The sequence below is a fragment of the Cynocephalus volans genome, chromosome 9, assembly GCF_027409185.1.
Source record: "Cynocephalus volans isolate mCynVol1 chromosome 9, mCynVol1.pri, whole genome shotgun sequence".
In the NCBI taxonomy this organism is placed as follows: Eukaryota; Metazoa; Chordata; class Mammalia; order Dermoptera; family Cynocephalidae; genus Cynocephalus; species Cynocephalus volans.
Genome location: NC_084468.1, coordinates 44,742,215 through 44,766,383, shown reverse-complemented (window position 1 = coordinate 44,766,383; position 24,169 = coordinate 44,742,215). Strand labels below are relative to the sequence as shown.

At 37.2% G+C, this 24,169-nt stretch overlaps 1 protein-coding gene across 2 annotated transcripts in view; it reads left to right on the top strand.

Moving 5' to 3' along the window:
• The window catches only part of SCFD2 (sec1 family domain containing 2), a 425,850-nt gene that overhangs the window by 140,422 nt on the left and 261,259 nt on the right, over positions 1-24,169 (top strand). The gene's annotated exons all lie outside the window — the stretch shown is intronic.

Sequence of the window (24,169 nt, the reverse complement as noted above, 5' to 3'; positions counted from 1 at the left end):
TTCTTTTAGGAGTTTTGTAGTTTCAGGTCTTATACTTAAAGTCTTTAATCCATTTTGAGTTGATTTTGGTATATGGTGAGAGGTGCAGGTCTAGTTTCATTCCTCTGCATATGGATGTCCAATTTTACCAGCACAGTTATTGAAGAGGTAGTCTTTTCCCCAATGTATGTTCTTGATGTCTTTGTCAAAGATCAGTGGGCTGTAAGTCTGTGGGTTGATTTCTGGGTTCTCTATTCTGTTCCATTGGTCCGAGAGAGTATTTTTATACCAGTACCATGCTGTTTTGGATACTATAGCTTTGTAGTATAATTTGAAGTCAGGTATTGTTATGCCTCTGGCTTTATTTTATTTTTTTGATCAGGATAGCTTTGGTTATTCAGGGTCTTTTGTCATTCTATGTGAATGTTAGGAATGTTTTTTCCATTTCTGTGAAGAATGTCATTGGTATTTTAATGGGGATTCCATTGAATCTGCAGATCATTTGGGGAAGTATGGACATTTTCTCACTGTTGAGTCTTCTAACTCAAGAACATGGAATTTCTTTCCATCTTTTTGTGTCTTCTTTAATTTCTTTTAACAGTGATTTGTAGTTCTCATTGTGGAGGCCTTTCACAACCTTGGTTAACTTTATTCCTAGGTATTTTATTTTTGGGGTGACTGTTGTAAATGGGCTAGCTTTCTTGATGTCTTTTTTTGCTAATTTGTTGTTAGAGTATTAAAGAGCTACTGATTTTTGCATGTTGATTTTGTATTCTGCAACTTTACAGAAATTGTTTGTCATGTCAAAGACTGTTTTTCTAGGGCCTTTAAGCTTTTCTGTATATAGGATCATGTCATTTGCAAAGAGAGACAGTTTGGCTTTGGCTTTGCCAATCTGGATGCCCTTTATATTTCTTTCTCTTGCCTGATTGCTCTGGCTAGTACTTCCAATACTGTGTTAAATAGGAGTGGTGAGAGGGGACATCCTTGTCTTGTTCCTGTTCTTAATGGAAAAGCTGAAAGGATATCATGAAGGATGATATTGGCAGTAGGTTTGTCATATATTGCTTTTATTGAGTTTAGATACTTTCCTTCTATACCTAATTTGCTGAGAGTCTTTATCATGAAGCGATGTTCAATTTTGTCAAATGCTTTTTCTGCATCTATTGAGATAATCATATAGTTTTTGTCCTTGATTTTGTTAATGTGGTGTATCACATTTATTGACTTGCATATGTTGAACCATCCTTGCATCCCTGGAATGAATCTAACTTGATCATGGAGTGTAATTTTCTTGATGTGTTGTTGCATTCTATATGCTAATATTTTATTGAAGATTTTTGCATCTGTGTTCATTAAAGATAGTGGCCTATAGTTTTCTTTTTTTTGGTGTATCTTTGTCTGGTTTTGGGATCAGTGTGATGCCAGCCTCATAGAATGAGTCTGGAAGAATAGTCTCTGTTTCAATTTTTTCGAATAATTTGAGGAGATTTGGTATTAATTCTTCCTTGAAGGTTTGGGAGAATTCAGCAGTAAAGCCATTCAGTCCTGGGCCTTTCTTTGTTGGGAGACTGCTGATTACTGCTTCAATCTCATTGATTGTTATTGGTCTGTTCAGGTTTTCTGTTTCTTCTTGGTTCAGTCTTGAGTTTGTATAATTCCAGAAATTTTTCCATTTCTCCAGGTTTTCAAATTTGTAGTTGTATGGTTGTTTATAATAGTCTCTAATGATTCCTTATATTTCTGTGGTATCAGTTGCAATGTCTCCTTTTTCATTTCTAATTTTTGCTATTTGGGTCTTCTCTCTTCTTTTTTCTAGTTAGCCTAGCTAATGGTTTGTCTGTTTTGTTTATCTTCTCAAAAAACCAACTTTTTCTTTCATTGGTCTTTTGTATCATTTTGGGGGTTTCTATTTCATTTAGTTTTGCAGTAATCTTAATTATTTCCCTCCATCTACTAATTTTGGAGCAGATTATTCTTGTTTTTCTAGTTCTTTGAGGTGTAGCATTAGGTTGTTTATTTGAAATATTTCCGTTCTTTTAATGTAAGCATTTATTGTGATAACCTTTTTGTTTTTTTGAACGACTCCTTCAGTTCTATGTGTTCTGCGACATTCTTTTTTAAAGTATTAATGTCTTTGTAAATTTTTTCCTTCATGTCCTGGATATTTTGCTCAGTTCATTGTGTTATCTAACTACATCTTCTTATATCTTGTTGAATTTCCTTAAGATTTTTACAATAACAAAAACCCACAAATAAATAATAATAATAATAAGTTGACCTGTTAAAAGGAGAGAGAAGAACTGTGGTTAGTAAAGGTGGGACAGGAGAGGAGGAAGTGGGGACAGTAAGAGGCTGGTTAATGGATACAAAATTACAGCTTGATGGGTAAAGAAGTCCTATTTATGTACAGTTGCCTCAGGAATCTATAATTAACTGTGATTTACTACATATTATCAAACAACTAGAGAAGAAGAGATCAGATGTGCACATTACAAATAAATGGAAAAATATTTCATGTTCATGGATTGGAAGAATTAATACTGTTAAAATATCCATACTATCTAAGGCAATCTACAGATTCAGTACAATCCCTATTAAAATTCCAATGTCATTTTTCACACAAATAGAAAAAACAATACTAAAATTTATATGGATTGCCTTGCCCAAATAGCCAAGGCAATCTTGAGCAAAAAGAACAAAGCTGGAGGCACTACACTACTTGTTTCAAACTATATGACAAATCTATAGTAATTAAACCCATATGGTACTAGAGTTAAAAATAGACATATCAATCAATGGACCAGAATAGAAAACTCAGAAAGAAATCCACATACTTAGAGCAAACTAATCTTTGACAAAGACACTAAAAACATACATTGCAGTAAGGACAGCCTCTTCAATAAATGGTGCTGGGAAAATTAGATATCCATGTGTAGAAGAATGAAACTAGACCCCTATCTCTCACCATATAAAAAAGTAAACTCAAAATGGATTGAAGACTTAAATGTAAGACCTGAAACTATAAAATTTCTAGAAGAAAACACAGGGGGAACGCTCCAGAACATAAGACTAGGCAAAGATTTTATGAATAAGTCTTCAAAAGCACAGACAACAGAAGCAAAAATAAACAAATGGGAACTTATGAAATTAAAAAGCTTCTGGACAGCAAAGGAAACAACAAAGAGAGAAGAGACATCCTACAGAGTGAGTGAAAGTATTTGCAAACTATGTACTTGACAAGGAGCTGATATTCAGAATATTCAAAGAAATCAAACAACCCAATAGTAAAAAAGCAAATAACCCAATTAAAAAATGGGCAAGGGAGGTGAATGGACATTTGTCAAAAGAAGAAATATAAATGGCCAACAGGTATATGAAAAAATGCTCAACACCACTAATTATCTGGGAAAAGCAAATCAAAACCACAGTGAGGTATCATCTTACCCTAGTTAGACTGTCTTCTATCAAAAAGACAGAAAATAAATGCTGGAAAGGATGCAGAGAAAGGGGAACACTTACGCATTGTTGGTGGGATTGTAAATTAGTACAGCCATTTTGGAAACAGTGTGGAGGTTTCTCGAACAACTACGGATAGGACTACCATATGACCTAGTAAGCCCACTACTGGGTATATACCCAAAGGAAAGAAAAGCATCATATCAAAGATAAACCTGCACTCCTGTGTTTTTCACAGCTCTATTCATAATAGCCAGGAGTTGGAACCAACCTAAATGTCCATCAACAGATGTTTGGATAAACAAAATGTGATATACACAATGGAATACTATTCAACTATAAAAAAAGAATGAAATTCTGCTATTCGCAGCAACACAGATGAGCTTAGAGAAAATCATGTTAAGTGAAATAAGCCAGGCACAGAAAGAGAAATATTGCATGTTCTCACTCATATGTGAGAGCTAAAAAAGAACAAAACAAAACAATAACAAAAAATCACAAATAAATAATAATAATAACAAGTTGAACTGTTAAAAGGAGAGAGAAGAACTATGGTTAGTAAAGGTAGGACAGGAGAGGAGGAAGTGGGGAATAGGAAGAGGCAGATTAATGGATACAAAATTACAGCTTGTTAGGGGAAAGAAGTCCTATTCATGTACAGTTGACCCAGGAATCTATAATTAACAGTGACTTACTACATATTATCAAACAACTAGAAAAGAAGAGATCAGATGTGTACATCACAAAGAAATGATTAAGTTTTTCCATGATGAATATGCTAATAACCCTGAATAGATCATCACACATTGTGTACATGTACTGAAAGATTACACCCCATAAATATGTACCATCAATGTTTCAATAAAAAAATTTTTTCAAAGAAACAAACCCATGCATTTTCAATCAATTGATATTTAACAAAGGTGCCAAGAACACATAATGGGAAAAGGACATTCTCTTCAAGAAAAGGTGTTGGGAAAACTGGATATCTACATGCAGAAGAATGAAACCGAACCCTTATCTCACACCATATACAAAAATCAACTCAAAATGGATTAAAGAAATAAGTGAAATAAATGTAAGACCTGAATCTGTAAAACTACTAGAATAAAACAAAGGGGAAAACTACATGACATTGGTCTGGGCAAAGAGTTTTTGGGTTTGACCCCTAAAGCTTAGGCAAGAAAATCAAAAATAGACAAATGGGGTTACATCAAACTAAAAAGCTTCTGCACAGCAAAAGAAACAACTAACAGAGTGAAGAGACAACCTATGGATTGAAAGAAAATATTTGTAAGCTGTATTTTTTATACATCAATAATATCCAAAATATGTAAGGAACTCAAACAACTCAATAGTAAGAAAACAGATAACCCCATTTAAAAATGGGCAAAGGACTTGAATAGACATTTCTTAAAAGAAGTCATACAAGTGGCCAACAGAAAAAAATTTTTTAAATGCCCAACATGACTAACCATTGACGAACTGCACGTTAAAATGAGATATTACCTCACTCCTGCTAAAATAGCTGTTATCAAAAAAATGAAAGATAACAAATGTTGGCAAGGATGTGGAGAAAACAGAACGCTTGTACATTGTTGGTGGGGGTGTCAATTAGTACAGCCATTATGATTAACTATATATGTTCTCTAAAAAAAATTAAAATTAGAATTACCTTATCATCCAGCAATCCCACTTCTGGGAATCCCAAAGGAAATGAAATCAGTATGATGAAGAGATATCTGCACTCCCATGTTCATTTCAGCATTATTCACAATAGTCAAGTTATGGAATCAATTTTAATGTTCATCAGTGGATGAATATACACAATGGAATACTATTCAGTCTTTAAAAAGAAGGAAATTCTGTCATTTGCGACAACATGGATGAACTTGGAGTACATTATGCCAAGAGAAATAAGCCAAGCATAGAAAGACAAACACTGCATGATCTCACTTTTATGGGGAATCTAAAGCTTAGAAGCAGAGAGTAGAATGGTGGTTACTAGAGACTGAGGGGTATAGAGAATGGTGTCAAAAGTTGCAAAGTTTCAGTTACATAGGAGAAATAAATTTTTTGAGATCTATAGCACAGAATGGTGACTATAGTAAGTAATAATGTATTGTGTATTTCAAAATTGCTAAGAGTAAATTTCAAAAGTTCTCACTACAAAAAATAATAAGTATTTGAGGTGATGGATATGTTAGCTTGATTTAATCATTCCACATTATATACAGATACCATAACATCACTGTGTACCCCATAGAATTACACAACTTTAATTTGTCAATTTATAATAAAAAAATTTTCAGGTTATTTTTGATAGTCTCTTATTCTATCTTAATTATTTTGTTTTTACCTTTTTGTCCTTTGAACACTTCCTATATAGTTTATATTTTTAAACTGATAATTCTACTATTGAAGTCACTGAGATTCGACAGTCTGCTGTATGGTATGTCTGCTGACTCTTTCATGCCTTGTTTCATTGTGTATTTTGAAGTTTTTGACTGTGAACTCATATTTGGTAGAATAATCTTTGGTAATTCTGCTGGCCCAAATCAAGGGTGCTTTCCCTCAGAGAGTATTTGGCTTATCTTCTTGGAGCTAAGGGATCACAAGGGAAACTAGTAATCTGGAACTACTTTAGCCCATTTTGGGGTCCTGAATTAACCTAGATGTTGCAAGTTTAGCTCTCCCACCTTGAAGGCAGCCCAAAGCCAAATTTCTGGATACCTGCATAGAAGCCAGTATTTTCCCCAAGGGAATGCCAGTTTTCTGCTGGCTTATTATCCAAAGTCTGGTTTTAGTTCATTGGTTGGTTTTGTTTTAGTTTTTGGCTTGTGCACTTTTCCTTACTTTTTTGCAAGCCAGCAGTGAATTAAAAAGTCATTGATGTATTATTGTATTGTGTGTGGGTATATACATATTATTGTAGCAGGAGGTTCCATAATAGTATCTAACCTAGTATTACTTCAAGACACTGTAGTCCACCTTTAATTATTTGTTTTGCATGTAGCCCCCCAATCATCTGTTAAGATAATAAAATATAAATAGCATAATAATCTTAAGAATTTTGAATAATGAAATGCTTTCATGGTGAGAAATATTGCAAGTTACAGAGATTAATCCTATATGAGAAAAGAACTATTTCTCTTCTTGGTTTTGGCAGACAGTATAAACATTGCAAAATCTTAGCATTTGGCATTGTCTTTATCCTAAGTTACCAAGTATTTTTAAATGGTTTTTTAAACAAAACTAAAACCCTAATCAAGTGTTTTGATTCACTTAGTAGATTACTCTTACAGGCTATCTCATCAAGTAGCATCCAGAAATGCCTCGGAACTGGATATCTTTGACATTATGTATTTTAGGGTTGAAATTTTTGGCCCAGTATTTGTGCTTTAGTCATTATCAGTGTTTCTGCTCAATATTCAGTTGATTCTCCTTAGGTTAGATTTGTCCCCCTGCATTATTCTTCAAGATCTGCTGGATCAGTTGCCATGAGATTGTAACCTTTAAATAAATGAGACATATGCCTTGGACATGATAGCCTAGTAAGGAAATCATGTACAAAAATTATTATAGTGCAGAGGGCTAAGTCCTAGAGTGGAAGAGGATACAAAGTGTTATGGGTATGCACAGGAGGGAGCATCTATGCCTGTAATGGTGAGTATATGACTAGTCTGGGAAGACTTCACGGAAGAAGGGACATATGAATTGGGTATTAAATAATAAGTCAGAAATACCAGATAAGAAAAGGAAAGATGAGGAATTCTAACCAAAGAGATTTTTATTATGGCAGGTTAGAAACGTTTTTCATAGGAAGAGATTATTAATAGTATAATACACTCATCTTCTTACATGAGGTAAAAAGCCATTAACTTAGTTTCTTCGTGAAATCACAGCTCTTCTATTCCTTCTATTCACATCCCTCCCCACCTTTTCCCAAATGCCACCAAATGCTCAATCTCATTATGTGGACCTGTACCACAAAGAATCCAGTATGTGGGATTCTTCTTTTGTGGGCATCTTTGACATTACAGCATCTTCTATTCCTCAGAATGCAATCTCCTGTCTTTCTATCATCTTTAAGACACATCTTGATTGCCGGCTGCCTCAGTTGTGAATGGGGCTCACCTTGCTTCCTGTTTTCACATATCGCCATTTGCAACAGCAGTAGGAAAAATTCTTTGTTTTACCACAATCCTTCCTTCTCATTTTCATTAACTTTGCCTTTTTCAAACTAGAAAATTGGTTTTCATTTCTCACCTTTTTTTTCTCTTAACTTCAAAATTTGTCTCTTTTTGTTATGTCCTGTAGCTTTCCTATCTCTCCATGTACCTTCCTATAGAACAGGTCTATTTCAAAAGCATTAAGTAAAGGCATACCAGGCATTATCAATGGAGAGTTAATGATTTCTACTCAGCAAGGAGCCAGTTTGTTTCAAAGATTTTTTCTTTTTGCTTCTAAGTTAAAGAAGGAGGATTGATGTATTGGCAAGGATTGGACATCATGACCTCCAAGGTCTCATCCTGTTATTTCTTTCTATGAAAAGTACATCTGATGCATCAATGTGTACAGCAACATTATTCACAATAGCCAAAAGGTAGAAACAACCTAAATGTTCACTGATGAATGAACAGATAAACAAAATGTGGTACATACTTAAATGGAATATTATTCAGCCTTAAAAAGGAGTAAAATGTTGACACATGCTACAACATAGGTGAACCTTAAAGACATTGCGCTAAGTGAAATAAGCAAGGGATGAAAGGACAAATATTGTATGTTACTATTTATATGAGGTACCTAGAGTAGTCAAATCTATAGAGACAGAAAGTACACTTAAAAAATATTAAGAAAATAAATTTTATGTCTATCTTACTATGATAAAAAAAGTACATCCAAGAAAAGACGCCTTGGGGAAAACCATATCGTGTCATTATTCAGAGTCTTCATTCATTCATCCATTCATTCAACAAGTATTGAGCTCTTACTGTGTATCAGGTACATTTTAGACACTGCGGAGACAGCAGTGAACAAAACAGACAACAATCCTGGCCTCCCTGAGCATTTTAGTGAAGTGAGACCGACAATACGCAGAGTAAACAAATAAAACATATTGAAAGAAAGATGGTGAAAAGTTCTATAGAGAAATATAAAGCAGAGAAGGGAGATTGGGTGAAAGGTGGCCAGTGTGGCTGGAGCAAACTGAAGGGAGGGACGGAAGAGTGGGGGCAGGAGTGGGAGTGGTACTAGATAAAACTGGAGAGGGAGGCAGAGCTGATCACACAGGGCCATGCAGGTCAGTGCAAGGAGTGTAGATTTCATTGCACCCCATAGCTCTCTCTCAGATTAAAATCTATCGGTCTTAAGATCCTTTTTTATCACACTAATAGTTTTTGTTTTTTCATTGATTACATGAGCATAGACAGAGATTTCCCCTTTCCTCAAGGATTTTCTATTCCAAAATTTATACAAGTATGTACTTGTAGACACACACACACACACACACACACACACACACTCTCTCTCTCTCTCTCTCTCTCTCTCTCTCTCTCTCTCTCTCTCAAACTCAAACAGTTGAGTGGTACCAGGACCCTTCTACTTGCCTAATTCACTTTGTGGCCTCTCTAAGTATCTTTGTCCTGTTTTCCTAGGAAACAGAGTCGGAGTCAACATTACATGCTACTGCTTTAAAGGAGAAGGTGGTGGAATGCCAAAGCAGCAAGAGTGAGGGAAAAGGAAAATAAATCAGTAATGTACCCCCTTGTAAAGCAAATACAAGGGGATATATTATTGAGCTGACCATCACTTCATAAGTAACAACTATTTGTTTAGTCACAGGGACAACTCTGAAGAGAAAATATAGCACTGTTGCTACTTGGAATACTTTGTAGGGGAAGAGCTGGGTGAGGAATTTATCTGCCAGTTCTTTCTAGTCTTCTTGTCTTGCATTGGTCTTAACATTTATCATAAGGCATGTTAACTGCCCTTATTTCCGGATGGTATTCCCTGGGTCCCCAGGTGGCCATGAAGGAAGCCAGAGCCTCCATGGGTCTAGCTGGGTTCGACCCAGGCATGGAGCTGCTATGGCTTGCACTGTGGTGGGTGTGACATAACTATGTCAAAGTTGTCTCCAGGGAAGTCTGAAAGAGTTGGCAGTGCCAGAGTGCAGCAGTGGCCGAAGGAGTCCACTGAACAAGTGGCCAAGCCTTAGGGGGTGGAGGGCAGTGGCAGGGGAAGCTTTAGAGGCACATAAGTACATCTGGTAGGCCAAGCCTCTCTCTAAATAGAAGCATCCTTTTGGAGAGGAAGTTAATAAAATAGTAATAAGTGTAGTAGTAAAGCAAATACACAATACTTTATAGTTTATGAACTGCTCATCTTGTTTATATCCATGAAAGCCTGGTGAGGTGTGTGGTATTATCCTGCTTTTTACTGAAAACTTGTGACCCAGAAATGTTAAATACCTTGCTACAGTTAAGAGGTATAGTGGCACTTAAATTATAGTCTTTCACACTATTTCTTTAAGAAAATGAGATGTTTACCTTATGAATCTACACTAGTGCATTTTAAAAAGAGGACAGTATTAAGTATCTTCAGCTAATTTCTGTAAAATGTGATCTGAGGAGATCCAGAAAGATGTTCTATGCCAAATTACTGCCCAACTACTATCAAACCAGAAATTCAACCTTTAAAGAGTCACCTCACTTCCTCTTATGTTCTGTTCTTCTTCTCTTTATAAATGCACACTTCTCTTAGAAGAGTTCAGCCATCTGGTCATTCATTTCTCAGAGGAGGAATGGTTCATCTGCTGGTGTTAGGATAAAGACAGTAAATTCTGGGTGGGGACAAGGAAGGACCAAAGTCAGAAAAAGGAAAGTGGAGACCACTAAAGACAAATTTGCTGCTTTCATGATTTTGCCTTCAAGCCCCCATTCCAGTGCTTGGGCCTTTTCTGGAATTTGTTCAGACTTCTCCTCTGGAGCAGGAAGCATTCCGGAATTGTTTCTAAATAAGATGGTCCAGCCTGCAGGAATTCTGGCTGGGATGCTTCTAGGAGTGAACTCCATGGCCCTCATCCCAGCTCCACTAAGCCAGCAGGTTTCTGCAGGCAGGTCATGAACGCTAGGAGTGGTGCTTTGTTACTCAGCATAATTTTTGTGGTTGCTGGTCCCTCTCATAAGGGAGCCCGAGGCCTTGGCCACTGAAGTGCCCTTCTTGTTCTTACTTCCCAACAAGTGATAAAAATGTGTTGAAATACTACTTAAGGTAACTGTTTTGGTTTTCACAGACAGCTTTTAAGCTGGCCTTTTTTCCTGGCCATTTTCTTCCTCCTCCCCAAATATTCAGTAGTCTTTGCTTTGCTCTGTGGATCCTAGAAGTCAAATTCTAGCACAGGCTTAGGCGTGCAGTAGCACATTCTCCATAATGATAGCTAAAATTTATATTTTAATATTCTCACATACCCGTAATTTGCCAAATGTAGCTCCTTTGCTGAAGTCAGCAAAATGACATCATTTCCGTTGCTTGCTAAGAGTTGAAAAATTGTTGCTTAGCCTGATTAAAGAGAAAGCAAGCAAGCAAGCAAGGAAGAAAAAAAAACAAAACAGGTTTTTAGATAATGTACACATTCCATGGAATGTTTTGTTATTAGAGGTTAAATTTACCAAGAGCTCAAGCAAAGAGTGGACACGTTGAGTTGGCACTAATTGGAGGAGTGCGAATATTTTTATAGAGGCTTGGGAAAGCCCCAGCACTGACCTGTTTTATTATTTTTATCGGCTCCCTTGATGATAGACAAACAGGCCTAACCTGGGGCCAACAAAACCAGCAGGAAATTTAGGTCACAAATTGTTGCATTTTAAAAACTCCAGTTTTCAGAGGCTGCTCAATCATTGTAATTGATTGATGATAACATGGCAAAAAGGGCTCTTAAATCATTAAAGGTGGCTAGATAAAGACAAATGGCTGGTGAATTTGTTGGATGCACGGTTCCAAACTCCCTGTGGTGTTCTGTTCTGCTTTCTGAAGAAGTCGCTTGTCCCTTGTTTCATGCAACTTATGGCCCAGCTGGCCTGTTTACAGAAAACAGCCTCTTAAATTTGGCAGTTGTGTTTGAAACACAGCATAACATCATTTCCCAAGAGATGGGAAAAAATATTACAAAAAGGTTTATTCCCCCCCTACAACATATGTGTGTTTTAAACTGAACAGCCATTAAAAAGTTGCCTTTCCATCTTTCTCTGAAATCAAGGCCTTTCCATATCCCCATAGCCAAAGGTACATGTAGCTGAATTAGATTATTTGATGAATCCTGTAAGCTTGTTATGTTTTCCTGCTCTTGCTTTGGATAAATGCTAATCTGTAATAAGAATTCAAAGTAGATAGCTCTGTTCTTCCCAGCTCACAGGAAATATGGCCTGGTATAATGGCATTTTAAAAACTTTTTGTTGAAGTAAAATATAATATAGAAAAGTACAGCTCAATGAATTTTTACTAACTGAAGACAGCTGTGTAATCAGCACCCAGAGCAACCTGGAAGATTATCAGCAACCCTGGAAGCCCCTCTTTTGCTGCCTGCCAGTTACTCCCTCCCCTCAAGGGGGAGCAACTTCCAAAACCGTAGATTAATTTTCCCTGGTTTTTGTATTTTACATAAACGGAATTATATAAATTTTTCTTCTGGCTTTTTTCATTCAACATTATATTGGTGAGATTCATCTGTATTGTTGTTTTATGAAATTATAGCTCATTCTCATTGCTGTGTAGTATTCCATTGTGTGAATATACCACATTTTTTTTCTCTAATGGCATTTTTAATGAGAGATAAAGTTTGTAGAATCTATTTTCACTTCCATGAGGACTTTATTATTTCTCACCACCAGGGAATCATATGCTCCATAGACACAGAATGTAGCTAGTTCCAAGAGCACCTTATAGGAATAAATATCGAGAAACATGTTCATACTTTGAGATTAGTTTATTTGCATCTGCTTATTCTCTCTATTAGTCTTCTTGGTGCATTCTTCTAACATTCTTGCCTGTCAGTCATGCCATTATTTTGCTCATTCCAGAATCCTTTCATTGATTGTGGACCCCTTTCTCACTGTCCTGGGCTTAGACATCCCCTTTCCTGAAATATTTATATCTTTCCCATTCTTACATTTCATACCAATTCTGTCCTCTCCGTTACTGCCTTGAACCATCTTCTCCTCAGAACCTCCATCTAAAAACCTTGGAATAATTCTAGACTCTTCTTTTCCTCTCATACTCTATATTCAGTCCATCAGCAAACTGTGCTGCCTTTAACTTCAAAGTATTTTCAAGTTCAGCTAATTCACACTACCTCTAATGCTCCTACCTTTGTCCAAGCTCCATCAGTTCTTGCTTGGTTTATTCAAAATGGCCTCCTAACAGTCTCTCTGACTCCACCCTTGCTCCTCCACAGTCTATTCTTTTCACTACAGCCTGAATGGTGGCCTTTACAAGTCAGATCATACCAGTTCTCTGCTTAAACCCTGTTACTTCCATCTCAGAAGAAAAGCAAATGTTCTAACAATGCGCTGGCTAACAATGCACAGCCCTGACAGATCTAGCCCCTTTTCTCCTTTGCATCTTACCACTTCCCTTGCTCAGGGAACTGAGCCTGTCCCGACAACCTCCACAACATTGATCTGGTACCTCCTTCCTGTTTCTCATCTGAAGCCTGTGCTGTGGTCCCAATTTACCATCTTTAAATCAGCTGCTCGTGGAGACCATTTCTACCCTATTTGATGATTTCAGGATCTGGGTTCATTTTTCTGCATGTTTTTTTCAGTGTGTCCATCTTTTTTCACATAGTGATAGGTGCACATAGAAAACTATGCTCTTCGTACAGTACATACTCGGTTGACAGAACTGGAGGCCACTGGCCCAGGGGTACTGGCTGTCCTAGAATCCAGCTGGCTATCACTAGGGCTTCAGAGAGTATTTAAACATGACATGGTGACATCCTGCATGGGAAAGTCTGCCTTAACATTTGTGGCTGGAACCACACATCCCTCTACTGGAAGTTTAACCTTGACTGAAGTTCTGGGGCCAGTCGTGTACCTTACTAGGTGCTATGGATTGATTGAATTGTATCCCCCAAAGTTCATATTAGAAGCTTAATTCCCACTGTAACTGTTGAGGGTCGGAAATCCTATTATGGTAATTGAAAGGTAGTGCCTTGAAGAAGTGACTAGATTGTAGGACCATGCTGTAGTGAATGGATTAAAAATTGCAGTTGGGTGGGGCATCATTCTGAGGCCTTTAAAAAGGCTCTGCCATCTTCTGCCATGTGAGACCCCTGCATTGCTATAAAGCCACCACCAAGGAGAATCCTCACCAGTTGTGTTCCCTGGACTTTGGACTTACCAGCCTCTGAAGCTATAAGCAAAAATTTCATTTTCTTATAACTTACCCAGTTCCAGGTATTTTGTTACAAGCAATGGAAATAGACAAATACACTAAGGTGCTCTAAGGAGCTGCAAGTCAGAAGATCACTTCTGATATGTTAAGTCTACCTACTGCTGCCCTTGCTCTTATGTGATTAATCTATTATCTCATGAGCTGGGTTCCTTGAGTGTTTGTCCTAGTATGAATCCTTGTCAGAATCCTCCATGTCCCAAGCATCTGGATTCCTCTTCCCCACCTCCTACCCCCATTTCAGGTTTCCCTCTGACTGGGAAGCACTGGAAAAGGAATGTGTATAGATCCAGATGTAAGTTTTGGAGAAAGACAGTCTTGGGTTGGAGCCCAGCTCAACCATTCACGAGCTGATAACTTTGACAAGTAACCTTTCTCAACCCCAATTTCTTCCTCTGAAATAGTAATACCTATGTTACAGGGTAATTAGGAGGATTAAATAAGATAATCTACAACTATATTTTTATAAGTGTTTATTTTTCTTCTCTTTTTCTGATGTCAACTACTTCATTATAGAAATAAGTATAGTTTGAATACCAACTATGTTCAAAGGACTGAGCTACTTAGGAATAAGATGTGGTTCTTGCCATCAGAGATTTTTTAGTCTTGGAAGAGAGCTGGATAAGAATTATTAAATTTAGGGTGATAAGAGCCATGGTAGAGGAAAGTAGAGTCTTTTCTGGGATTATAAAGTTGGCATATTTAACCCATTGAGGCAAGGTCAGAGAAGGTATTGCTTGGTTTGAATCTTGAGACCAGATGGAGAAGAGAGAAAAGAATATTCTAGACAGGTGGATAAGCATATATGTGTAAAAAGCACAGAGGCAAATGCAAGTATTTCAGCAAAACTGAATTATAATCCATGAGGAAAGGATTCATGGTGGATGAGGCTGAACGGTTAATTAGGGCCAAGAAGGCAAAAGGAATGCATATGTCATGTTAAGGGCTTAATCTAGAGAACTTTATTTATCATTAAATAATTTTAAGTGGATTAAATTTTTGTTTTAGAAAGACAAATCATGGTTAGAGGTAATGGTAAGTTTAGGTGGTAGAGGAAGGAATGGAGAAGAGAGGATGGATATATAAAATCATCAGAACTTAGTAGCTGAGTTGATATGGCAGGGACATGGGAGAGCTCTGGCAGAGTCCAAGTTTCTGCTTTGTCAACTGGAAGAATGATGGTACCACACAACAATATAGGATATATAGAATAAAGAGCAAACTTGAGATTATAAACATCAGTTTCAGTTTTAGACATGTTGAATTAAATTTGCAGGTGAGATATACAAGTGGAGAAGTCCAGTAGGCAGTTTGCTGGGTTTGGAGCAAAGAAGAGAAATTTGGCTGGAGATATCCATTTATTAGCTTTATTAGTTAGTGTTCAGATTAAAGTTGCTATACCAAAAGAACCCATATGGTGACTCAAAGGGGATAGTTTATTTCATTTTCACAGTGAAGTCTAGAAATAGTTGGATGTTCCATGTGCCACTCAAAACATGGTCCATTGACATCAACCTGGAAATTTGTTAGAAGTGCAGAATCTTCAAGCCCTATTTCAAACCTTATGAATTTAACAAAAGCTGCATGTAATCTATATGCATATTAAATTTTGAGAAGCTCTGATCCAGGGAACCCATCTTCCTTCTATCTTGTTGCTTAGCCTTCCTCAATAAGAACACAGTTGAAGCTGGCTTACCACCACTTTATCTGCATTCAGCTATGGGAAAGGGGAAAGAGAGTAGAAAATAATGAGCTTTCTTTTTAGGATGTAACATCCTTAAATTGGTAAATATTGATATTTACTATAGAAATTAGAACTAAGAAAATGTAAAAATATTTATTAGTTCTTTGAAAAATAAGCCCATTGAATGCCAGTATAAATATTTTATGAAAAATAACTGTATATCTAAATTTTAAAAAAGTAAATGGGAATGGCATTGGTTTATATTTTTGAAAATCTCTTTAATGTCTTGCTGAATAGAAAACAGCTGGATTCTCATATGTGCTTCTTCATTCAATATGCTGCCATGTGTTGTTTTGGTTGAAGTATATGAAAAAAATTCAGCCTCATGCAGATACATAGTTGAAAAGGGAGGAATATTTTGATAGCTTTTTCATATGTTTGTGGATATCCTTTTTTGATACTATATCTAAACTCTACAAATAGTGATTTCTTAAAGGTAAGTTGTAATGTAGAATTGGAAACCATATCAACGAGCTTTTGTACTCTTTTACATTACAATCCATTGCTCTATCTTGTATTTTGGATGGATCTTTTGCCTGTGCTTGATTTTCTTACATCACGCATTGGTCATTTGGAAAGCATTGGCTCACTGAGTTATACAAATCTTTCAAATATTGACACATTTTATTATGCAATTAAAAATTACATTTTAATGTCACCTCTGATTTCATCAGAAAAGTCTTTAAGAATAGAGAATCTGGAAGTGGCATATACAAGTTATCCAAAATTCCAATTTTTGTTCAAAAGCCATAATTTTGTCTTGAAAATAAATATGTCAGCTTTTTTCTTTGAAGTAATAGGCTCACTGTTCATTTTTGAGAAAATGTTTGCGAAATACCCAAATCTTAATAATCACAATTCCATAATTGTTATTCTTTCAAGTAACAATGGTATTGCATGAGAGAAGCAATTAGTTTAGTTAACAACTAAAACAGTTGTGAAGGTGCCTTTTCTAGAGCTAAGCATTGCTCTGTAGTACATAGCAGAAGTGCTGTATGCTTAGTTCCCATTTTGTCACACAGAATATTAAAAAGAGGTTTAAGGGTTGAGAATCTATAAGATTAATAATTTTTACTGCTTCATCAAGGGCATTCTTAAGTGAAACTGGCTTTTTTTTTTTTTCATCTGTGAGTACATAGCATAGTGGTAAAGAATATAATAGCTATTAGTATAGTTCGGAGCCACTGCCTTGATCAGTGTTAAGTTCCCAGCAATTTTACCTACAACACTTTTGCATTATTAGTGCAAGTGTCAACACAGGGAAAAAGGCAAAGAATGTCTTAATATTATTATAAAAATAATTTTGACCTCACGGACCTCTTGAAAAAGTCTCTGGGATCTCAGGGGTCTATGGACCACACTTAGAAAACCACCGTCCTGTATAATTATTCTGGACTTGATGAATATTGGCTTATGAGACTACATGGTTTTGGATCGACTAGTTCTAGGCAATAAAAAAAAAAATTTTTTTTTTTTTGAGAAGCTGAGCAATGTAATCACCTCCTTGGCCAGACGTAAGGTTGTGGTTGTCCCTGAACAACACACACCTGGAAGCCATTGAGAGCAGCTGGAGATGGAATAGCCTTGAGTTGGAGGATGAGGAAAGATGGGCAGGAGAGCCTTGGTTCCTCTGACTCCATCATCCATAGGCAAAATTGTTAAGTAGTGAGTTTTAAATATGGTGTGTCTCCATGCCTTCCCTTTCTTGAAGTCACTCACTGGCTCCCTGGTGGTACAGATGGGATGGATACCACTGAGGTACTTGTTCATGCTTGCTCTTTCCTGTTTATTTTAATCATTCGGCAGCAGATCTTGAATGATCAAATTTTTGACCACAGCCGGGAAAGTTTCTCTGCTGTCAAAGACTCGTGATTAGATTTGGTCTCCGAGATAAAGATGAATAATCTCCTCATTTCAAGATTTATTGAGCTCTATGTCTTAGTTTGTTTTGTGCTGCTGTAACAGAATACTGAGACTGGGTGATTTATAATGAACAGAAATTTATTTCTGGAGGCTGAGAAGTCCAGTATCAAGGCGCCAGCATCTAACAAGTGCTTTCTTGTTGCATCATCCCATGGTAGAAGGTTGAAAGGCCAAGAGAGAGCAAGAGGGATCCAAACTCACTCTTTTATAAGGGCACCAATACCACCCATGTGGGTGGAGCCCTCAGTATCACACCCACCTCTTATTATTGTTGCAATGCCAATTAAATTTCAGCAAGAGTTCTGGAGGGCACAAACGTTCAAACCCTAGCACCCTCCCATGTGCCAGGTTCTCTGCCTGGGTTGCGTGCCCTGATGCAAAGCTTCTCATGCCCTACCTCACACAAACCACCTGTATTAATTTCCTATTGCTGCTCTAGCAAATTACCACAAACTTAGTGGCTTACACAACACAAATTTATAATTGTACATTTCTGGAGGTCTCACTGGATTAACATCAATATGTCATCAGGGCTGTGTTCCTTTCTGGAGGATTTAGGGGAGGATTTGTTTCCTTGTTCCTTCCAGCTTCCACAGGCCCCCCACATTCATTGGCTCATGACCTCCTGTCTCCATCTTCAAAGCCAGCAACATTGCATCTCTCTTTGACCACAGCTGGGAAAGTTTCTCTACTTTTAAGGACTCATGATTAGATTGGGCTCCCCAAGATAATGCAGAATAATCTTCCCGTTTCAAGATCTATAATCTTAATCATATCTGCAAAGTCTCTTTTGCCATGTAGGGTAACATATTCACAAATTCCAGGGACTAGGCTGTGGACTTCTTAGGGGGGCCAGTATTGTGCCTACAATATACTCTTAGGAAGTGAGCATTACATATTTGTTGAAGGAATAAAGGAAGGATCCTACCCCATTGCTCATTTCCCAGAGCTTTGCTCCTCCCTTGTATTAGATACTGATTGTTTAAGATTCAGTTGAGGTACACCTTTTCTAGGATTTAGGTATTTCTCTGCAGTGTTTCTAAAGTGAATGTATACCTCTACTAAAGAACTTATTCGCTGCATTGTTGCAGCTGTTTACATCTACCCCACTCACCTTTCAGCCCCTTGAATCTTGTGTCTTGCTTTGTTCTTTGTAGGCCCAGAGTATAGCACAGTGTCTGGCACATAGTATGTACACAATAAATATTCGTTAATGCACGAGTGCATCAATGAAATATCCTTACACACACCAAGTAACATTTTTGCATTTTGCTGGGGCATGTAAAAAGAAGCCTATTCCTCAAAGAAACTGAGTAGCTTTAATTATGGAAATTTAAAGCCTTGTGGCAAGTCTCATGGCAAGTGTTAGCTAGTGATGTTTGGGGGCAAAAAGGCCTTGGGCACTTCCTCAGCCCCCCACTGATAATATCCTGTGAGCCTACACACATCCCGACTGGGTTGAAGCTTGGAGGACTTGCAGAGATGGGTTCTCCAGTAGCAGCTTGGAGTGGCTTAGAATCTCCCTGAGTGTCTGCAGGCTCTGCACCACAGAGGAGCAGGCCAGCCTGGCCTGTTCTGCAGCCACACGGAACATGGCCGGTGTGCTACTCATGCTTGCAGAGGTAACCAGCACAGAGACAGACTTTGACTTTGGAGATGTGTTTTAATTCAACCTAAAAGTCAGCTTTTCTAAAGACAGCACACATTTTACAGAGGGCCTTTTGTAGGGAGTTACTGGGGACTCATTCAAGAATAACAGGATCCCCAGACTCCAGATAAACAAAAGATTTTGTCACTCTAGACACAGCTTCATTCTTCTACCTCCTACTTGTAGGCCCATTTATATAAAATGAATGAGAAACTTAATCCCAGTACTTTATAAAGAAGCCTTTTCGTTTTTGCTTTGGTCATGGTTTGCTGTGCATGTCCTTTTTAAGTGGCAGCATTTAATAATGTTTGTATTGCCTTTGACCTTTTACTAACTGTTGCAGTTAAGTTCCAAGATGTGGTTTCAAACCCAAAATTTGAAGGCTGCTTCTCTCTCCTTTGAGACTACTAACTTTCTATTCCTAGAACGTATCTTAATCCCTTACCAGCTATCTTAATCAGTTCTGCTAGGTGAGAAAGGAGCCCATATGGTGGTAGGTGGAAGTAGTAGTAGTAATAGTTTATGTCTATCAGAATCTATGTGCCAGGCACTATGCTATATGCATTCTATTATTAAATCTTCAGGAGTGTTGTAGAGAACCCTGAGCATTTTCTAGTTGTTAAACCTTTCTCTTTTTCCACTCAAGAAACCACTTTAGAAATTTTATGCTTGACTGTCTTAATAGCAAACGCTGGCTCCTGCAACTTAGTTTGCCTGCTTCCTGCACCTGCCTGTATCCATATGTTAATAGAAGACAACAACAGTCTCACACCACCATATGGTCTGGATGCAAATTAGGCTCCAGAGCTGACCAATGGACTGTGTCCCATAATCAGCCAATACAAATTAGCAGGGCTGCATCCCTCATTTACATAGGAGGACCTGAATGGGAACTTGGGTGGGAAGTTAGGGCGGGAATTTCGGCTATAAAGACTGCCTCTTTCCTTTGCTCGGGGAAACACTGGTCTACGAGACTTCACTCTCCAGTGCTCTCCTTGCTTGCAAGCAAAAAGGCTCTGTAACACTGAACAAAGAGCTGTAACACCAAATAAAGAGCTGTAAAACTGCAACACTGATGCCAGTCTTGGATTCCTCTGTGCGATCTCCCCCACAACAAAAAGAACCTGATGAAGCAAAAGCTGTTATTATATATTTCTAAATAAAGTTTTCCCCAAAATTAGCCCTGAGAAAAGTGGGAGTCACTTTATGTTTGAGTCCTTACAAAGACTGTCCTATTGAGGGTATTACTTTATTTTAAATCACAGAGTAGTTTAAGCAGCTGTCCCAATGTTATGCAAATAGTGCCCATGATATGGGATTGCATAATATTTAGGCATTTGTGGTATTATTTCCATTTTACAGATGAGGAAATTTAAACCTGAAGAAGTTAGATAATTTGCCCAAGTAAGTGATACAGCCAGGATTCAAACCCAGGCTTATCATCTTACTTATCACATCCTCATTATTAATCATCCTGAGAATCTTTTTTCTGCCTTTAAAAAGGTTCTATCTAGGGAGTCACTGATCTTTCCTTCCTTTTTATTGAGGTCTCATTTCTAAGAGCAGAGAAGAGCAGAAAATGTATATCCATCCAGTCTGGAGCCAGGCTTTTATGAGTAGCAGTAGAAAGGTCTAGTTCACCTTTCAAGCCAAGGTGGCATGGGGCTCCCTCTGCTTCATCCTGGCTGGATGAATACCCTGCTTCTCCTTGCCACTGATGGGAAGTTCACTGATTTGGGAGTCAGTGCCTTACCTTGGCTGATGGCTCTGTTTGCAAGGAATTCTTCCTCACACTTGGTTGAAATTTTCTTTCCTGGAATTTTTGTAGTCTGTCAGAAAGGAAATCAAAACGTGCCTGGATTTGTCTCTTACTAGCTTTCCTTTCCTTTCCAATAAGCATTTTATTTTAGAAGAGTTTTAGATACACAGAAAAGTTCCCAAGATAGAACAGAGAGTTTCTGTATATCCTTCATTTTATTGTTAAAATCTTATATTACTGTGGTACATTGCCAAAACTGAGAAACCAACATGGGTACATTACTATTAACTATAAACTCCAGACTTTATTCAGATTTCATTAGTTTTTCCCTAAAGTGCTTTCTGTGTTCCAGAATCCCATCCAGGATACCACATTACATTTAGTAGTTATGTTTCCTTAGTTTCACTTGGTGTGTGACTGTTTTTCAGTCTTTCCTTGTTTTCTATGACCTTGACAGTGTTGAGTAGTGGTCAGTCATTTTACAGAATATCCCTCAACTGGGATTTCTCTGATGTTTTTGTCATGGTTAGATTGAGGTTATTGATTTGAAGGAAGAATACTACAAAAGTGAAGTGTATTCTCATCACATCATATTAGGGACAGATGACATCATCTCAGGGACACTTGACACCAGTATGATTTATCACTGGTTATGTTAACTTTGATCTCCTAGCTAAGGTTATGTTACTCCTCCCCTTTCCTTTCCACATGCTATTTTTTAGAAGCAAGTCACTATGTGCAGCTCATATTCAAGAGGTGAGGAGAATTAAGCTCTGTCTCCTGAAGGGTAGAATATCTACATAAGTTCTTTGGAATTCTGTAAGGAAGATTTGTCTCTTCTCCCACATTTATGTTTATTAATTCGATAACTTATTTATATCATTACGTACTAATATTTATCATATACTTTGGATTATATTAAATACTACTTTATATACTTTGCTCAAATTGTTCCAGCTTTGTTCACTGAGAAGTGTTTCAGTCGACTTCTGTGTCCTTTTGACATGTCCCTATCCTTTTGTTTTTTGAGCACTTTCTTACTTTCTGGCACTACAAGATCTTCCAGGCTCATGTTGTATTTTCCCTGCCCTATCCCTAGAATCAGCCATTTCTTCAAGGATCCCTGATTCCTTTTATTGGAAAATGATATTAGAAACTAAGATCTGGTCAGTGAGTGTGCTCATTGCTACTGGGTGTCACTACTTCTAGATCCTTTCAGTGGACAGTTAGGAAATACATGTATGTATGCCATGGCGCCCATGTTACATACATGCCTACAATTATTTCTGGATTTGTCCATATGTATGTACAGTAAAGCTTTTCTTTTTGAGCATTTATATTTTTCAGAGTAGCCAACAGTAAGAGTATGAATCACTGCCTTCTACCACCAATGGTAAAGTTTGAAAAAGGAGGGAGCGAGGAGAAGAAAGTAAAAGTGGAGACCCGGGCATAATGTGACTTCTTGCTCAGCCACCCTCTAGTCAGATCATGTCATTTTAGAGATGAAAAGATCCTGAAGTTAAGAACTAGTTGGTGGAACAATCAGAATTGGAATCTGGCTTTTTGAAATGGAATTTCTTTATTTCCACTACATCCCCTGCCTATTGAAGATGGGTCAGTATTCTTGGCTTTGTATTCAACTCGATTATTGGCTTCTTGGGATGCCTTAAATGGATTTAGAATGTAATTTTAGAAATTAGTATGTACATTGGAAGTCTTCAGACACATCACTAATGAGGGCTTTTGTTCTCTAACACACATCATAGATCAATGACTTGAAAATGAAGCTCTTGAAGGCCAGATGTTAGTGAATGTGTGTTTACAAATGATTACCTTACCCTGTTTTACTTTTTATAATTATTATTATTATTTTGTTTTTTTTTTCCTCTGGGGAGAGAACCATAAGGCTTCTATAGGATAGGTACTTTATGTATATACTTGGTTTTTAGAAATGAGATATAAAGCAATGAAGGAATCTGCTGATTGTCATCCAGGGAGTTGGTGATAGAGTAAAAAGCAAAAACAAAAGCTGCAGACTTCTTGGCCCTGTTTTAATAGGACAACCACATGACTCCTTTCTTTTCAATTTCTTTTGGCAGCTTGTAAAGCAAAGAAAGAACACTTGATGGTTCCTCTCAAGAGACTCCTTAGGCTATAGGACAGTCCTAGGATCCTTCAAACCTTTGGGCCCCTTGCTATTTTTGAGGAGAGTGTGTGTTTATACTTGGTAAATCATGCTTTGTCACCATGTAAAAGTAACATCTCTGGTCTGTTCTTTTCCATTTTTACCTTATCTATTCCAAAATGTTAGCATTTTATCTTTGTGTGATACATCGTGAACATCCAAGATTTTAAGTTGAAATAAATGATAACAGCTGGCTTTTTGTGTACATAATATACTTGTGAACCTTAACCTTGAGATGCTATATCCAAATTTCTCCAGGTGTGGAAATGACTTGACTAGAAAAGCACATTTTGTGCAGTCATCACAATACAAAACAACATTCAGCTGTTTGCTGTGAACTTTCTCTTCAGAAGATGGAGTTTTTTTAGGTCTTTATTCCAATATTCCTTCTTAACTTTTAGACTTTTCCTATGTAAAATAGTGCATTTTCACACACAGAGACACACACATACCCTAAAGTCACATCTTCTTTTCCTGCTTTATTTTTCTCCATAGCACTTAACCACCATTTAATATACTACATATTATACTTCCTTATCTTTTTAGTTGTCTGTTTTCCTCAACTAGAATGTAAATTCTGTGAGAGCACAGAGTTTGTTTTGTTCACTGCTGTATCCCTAGACCTAGAATAGTACCTAGAACATAGTAGGTGCTCAATGAACACTTATGAATGAATAAGGTAAGTTGCAAGTTGTAATCATTTGGCCCCTGATTTGAATATAAGTACAAATAGTGAAGTTTTATTTTATAGGGTTATTTTATATTATAGGTGACATTAAATCACATTATTTTAAATGGGGATTTATCTATTCAACAAAAATCTCAGAATTTATGCTAGAAATGTGTGTAGTTTCTTGTAAGTTATGCAGTTACTCCAGTAATGCAATGCTATTATCACATGCGAGAAATTTTGAAGTTCTCTGCTAAATATCCCTCAAGAAGTTGGTAGAAGAGCTAAAACCAAAATTTATTTTTAAATTTTAAGGTGAGTTGACTATCTGTATTTGTGTACAACATGTG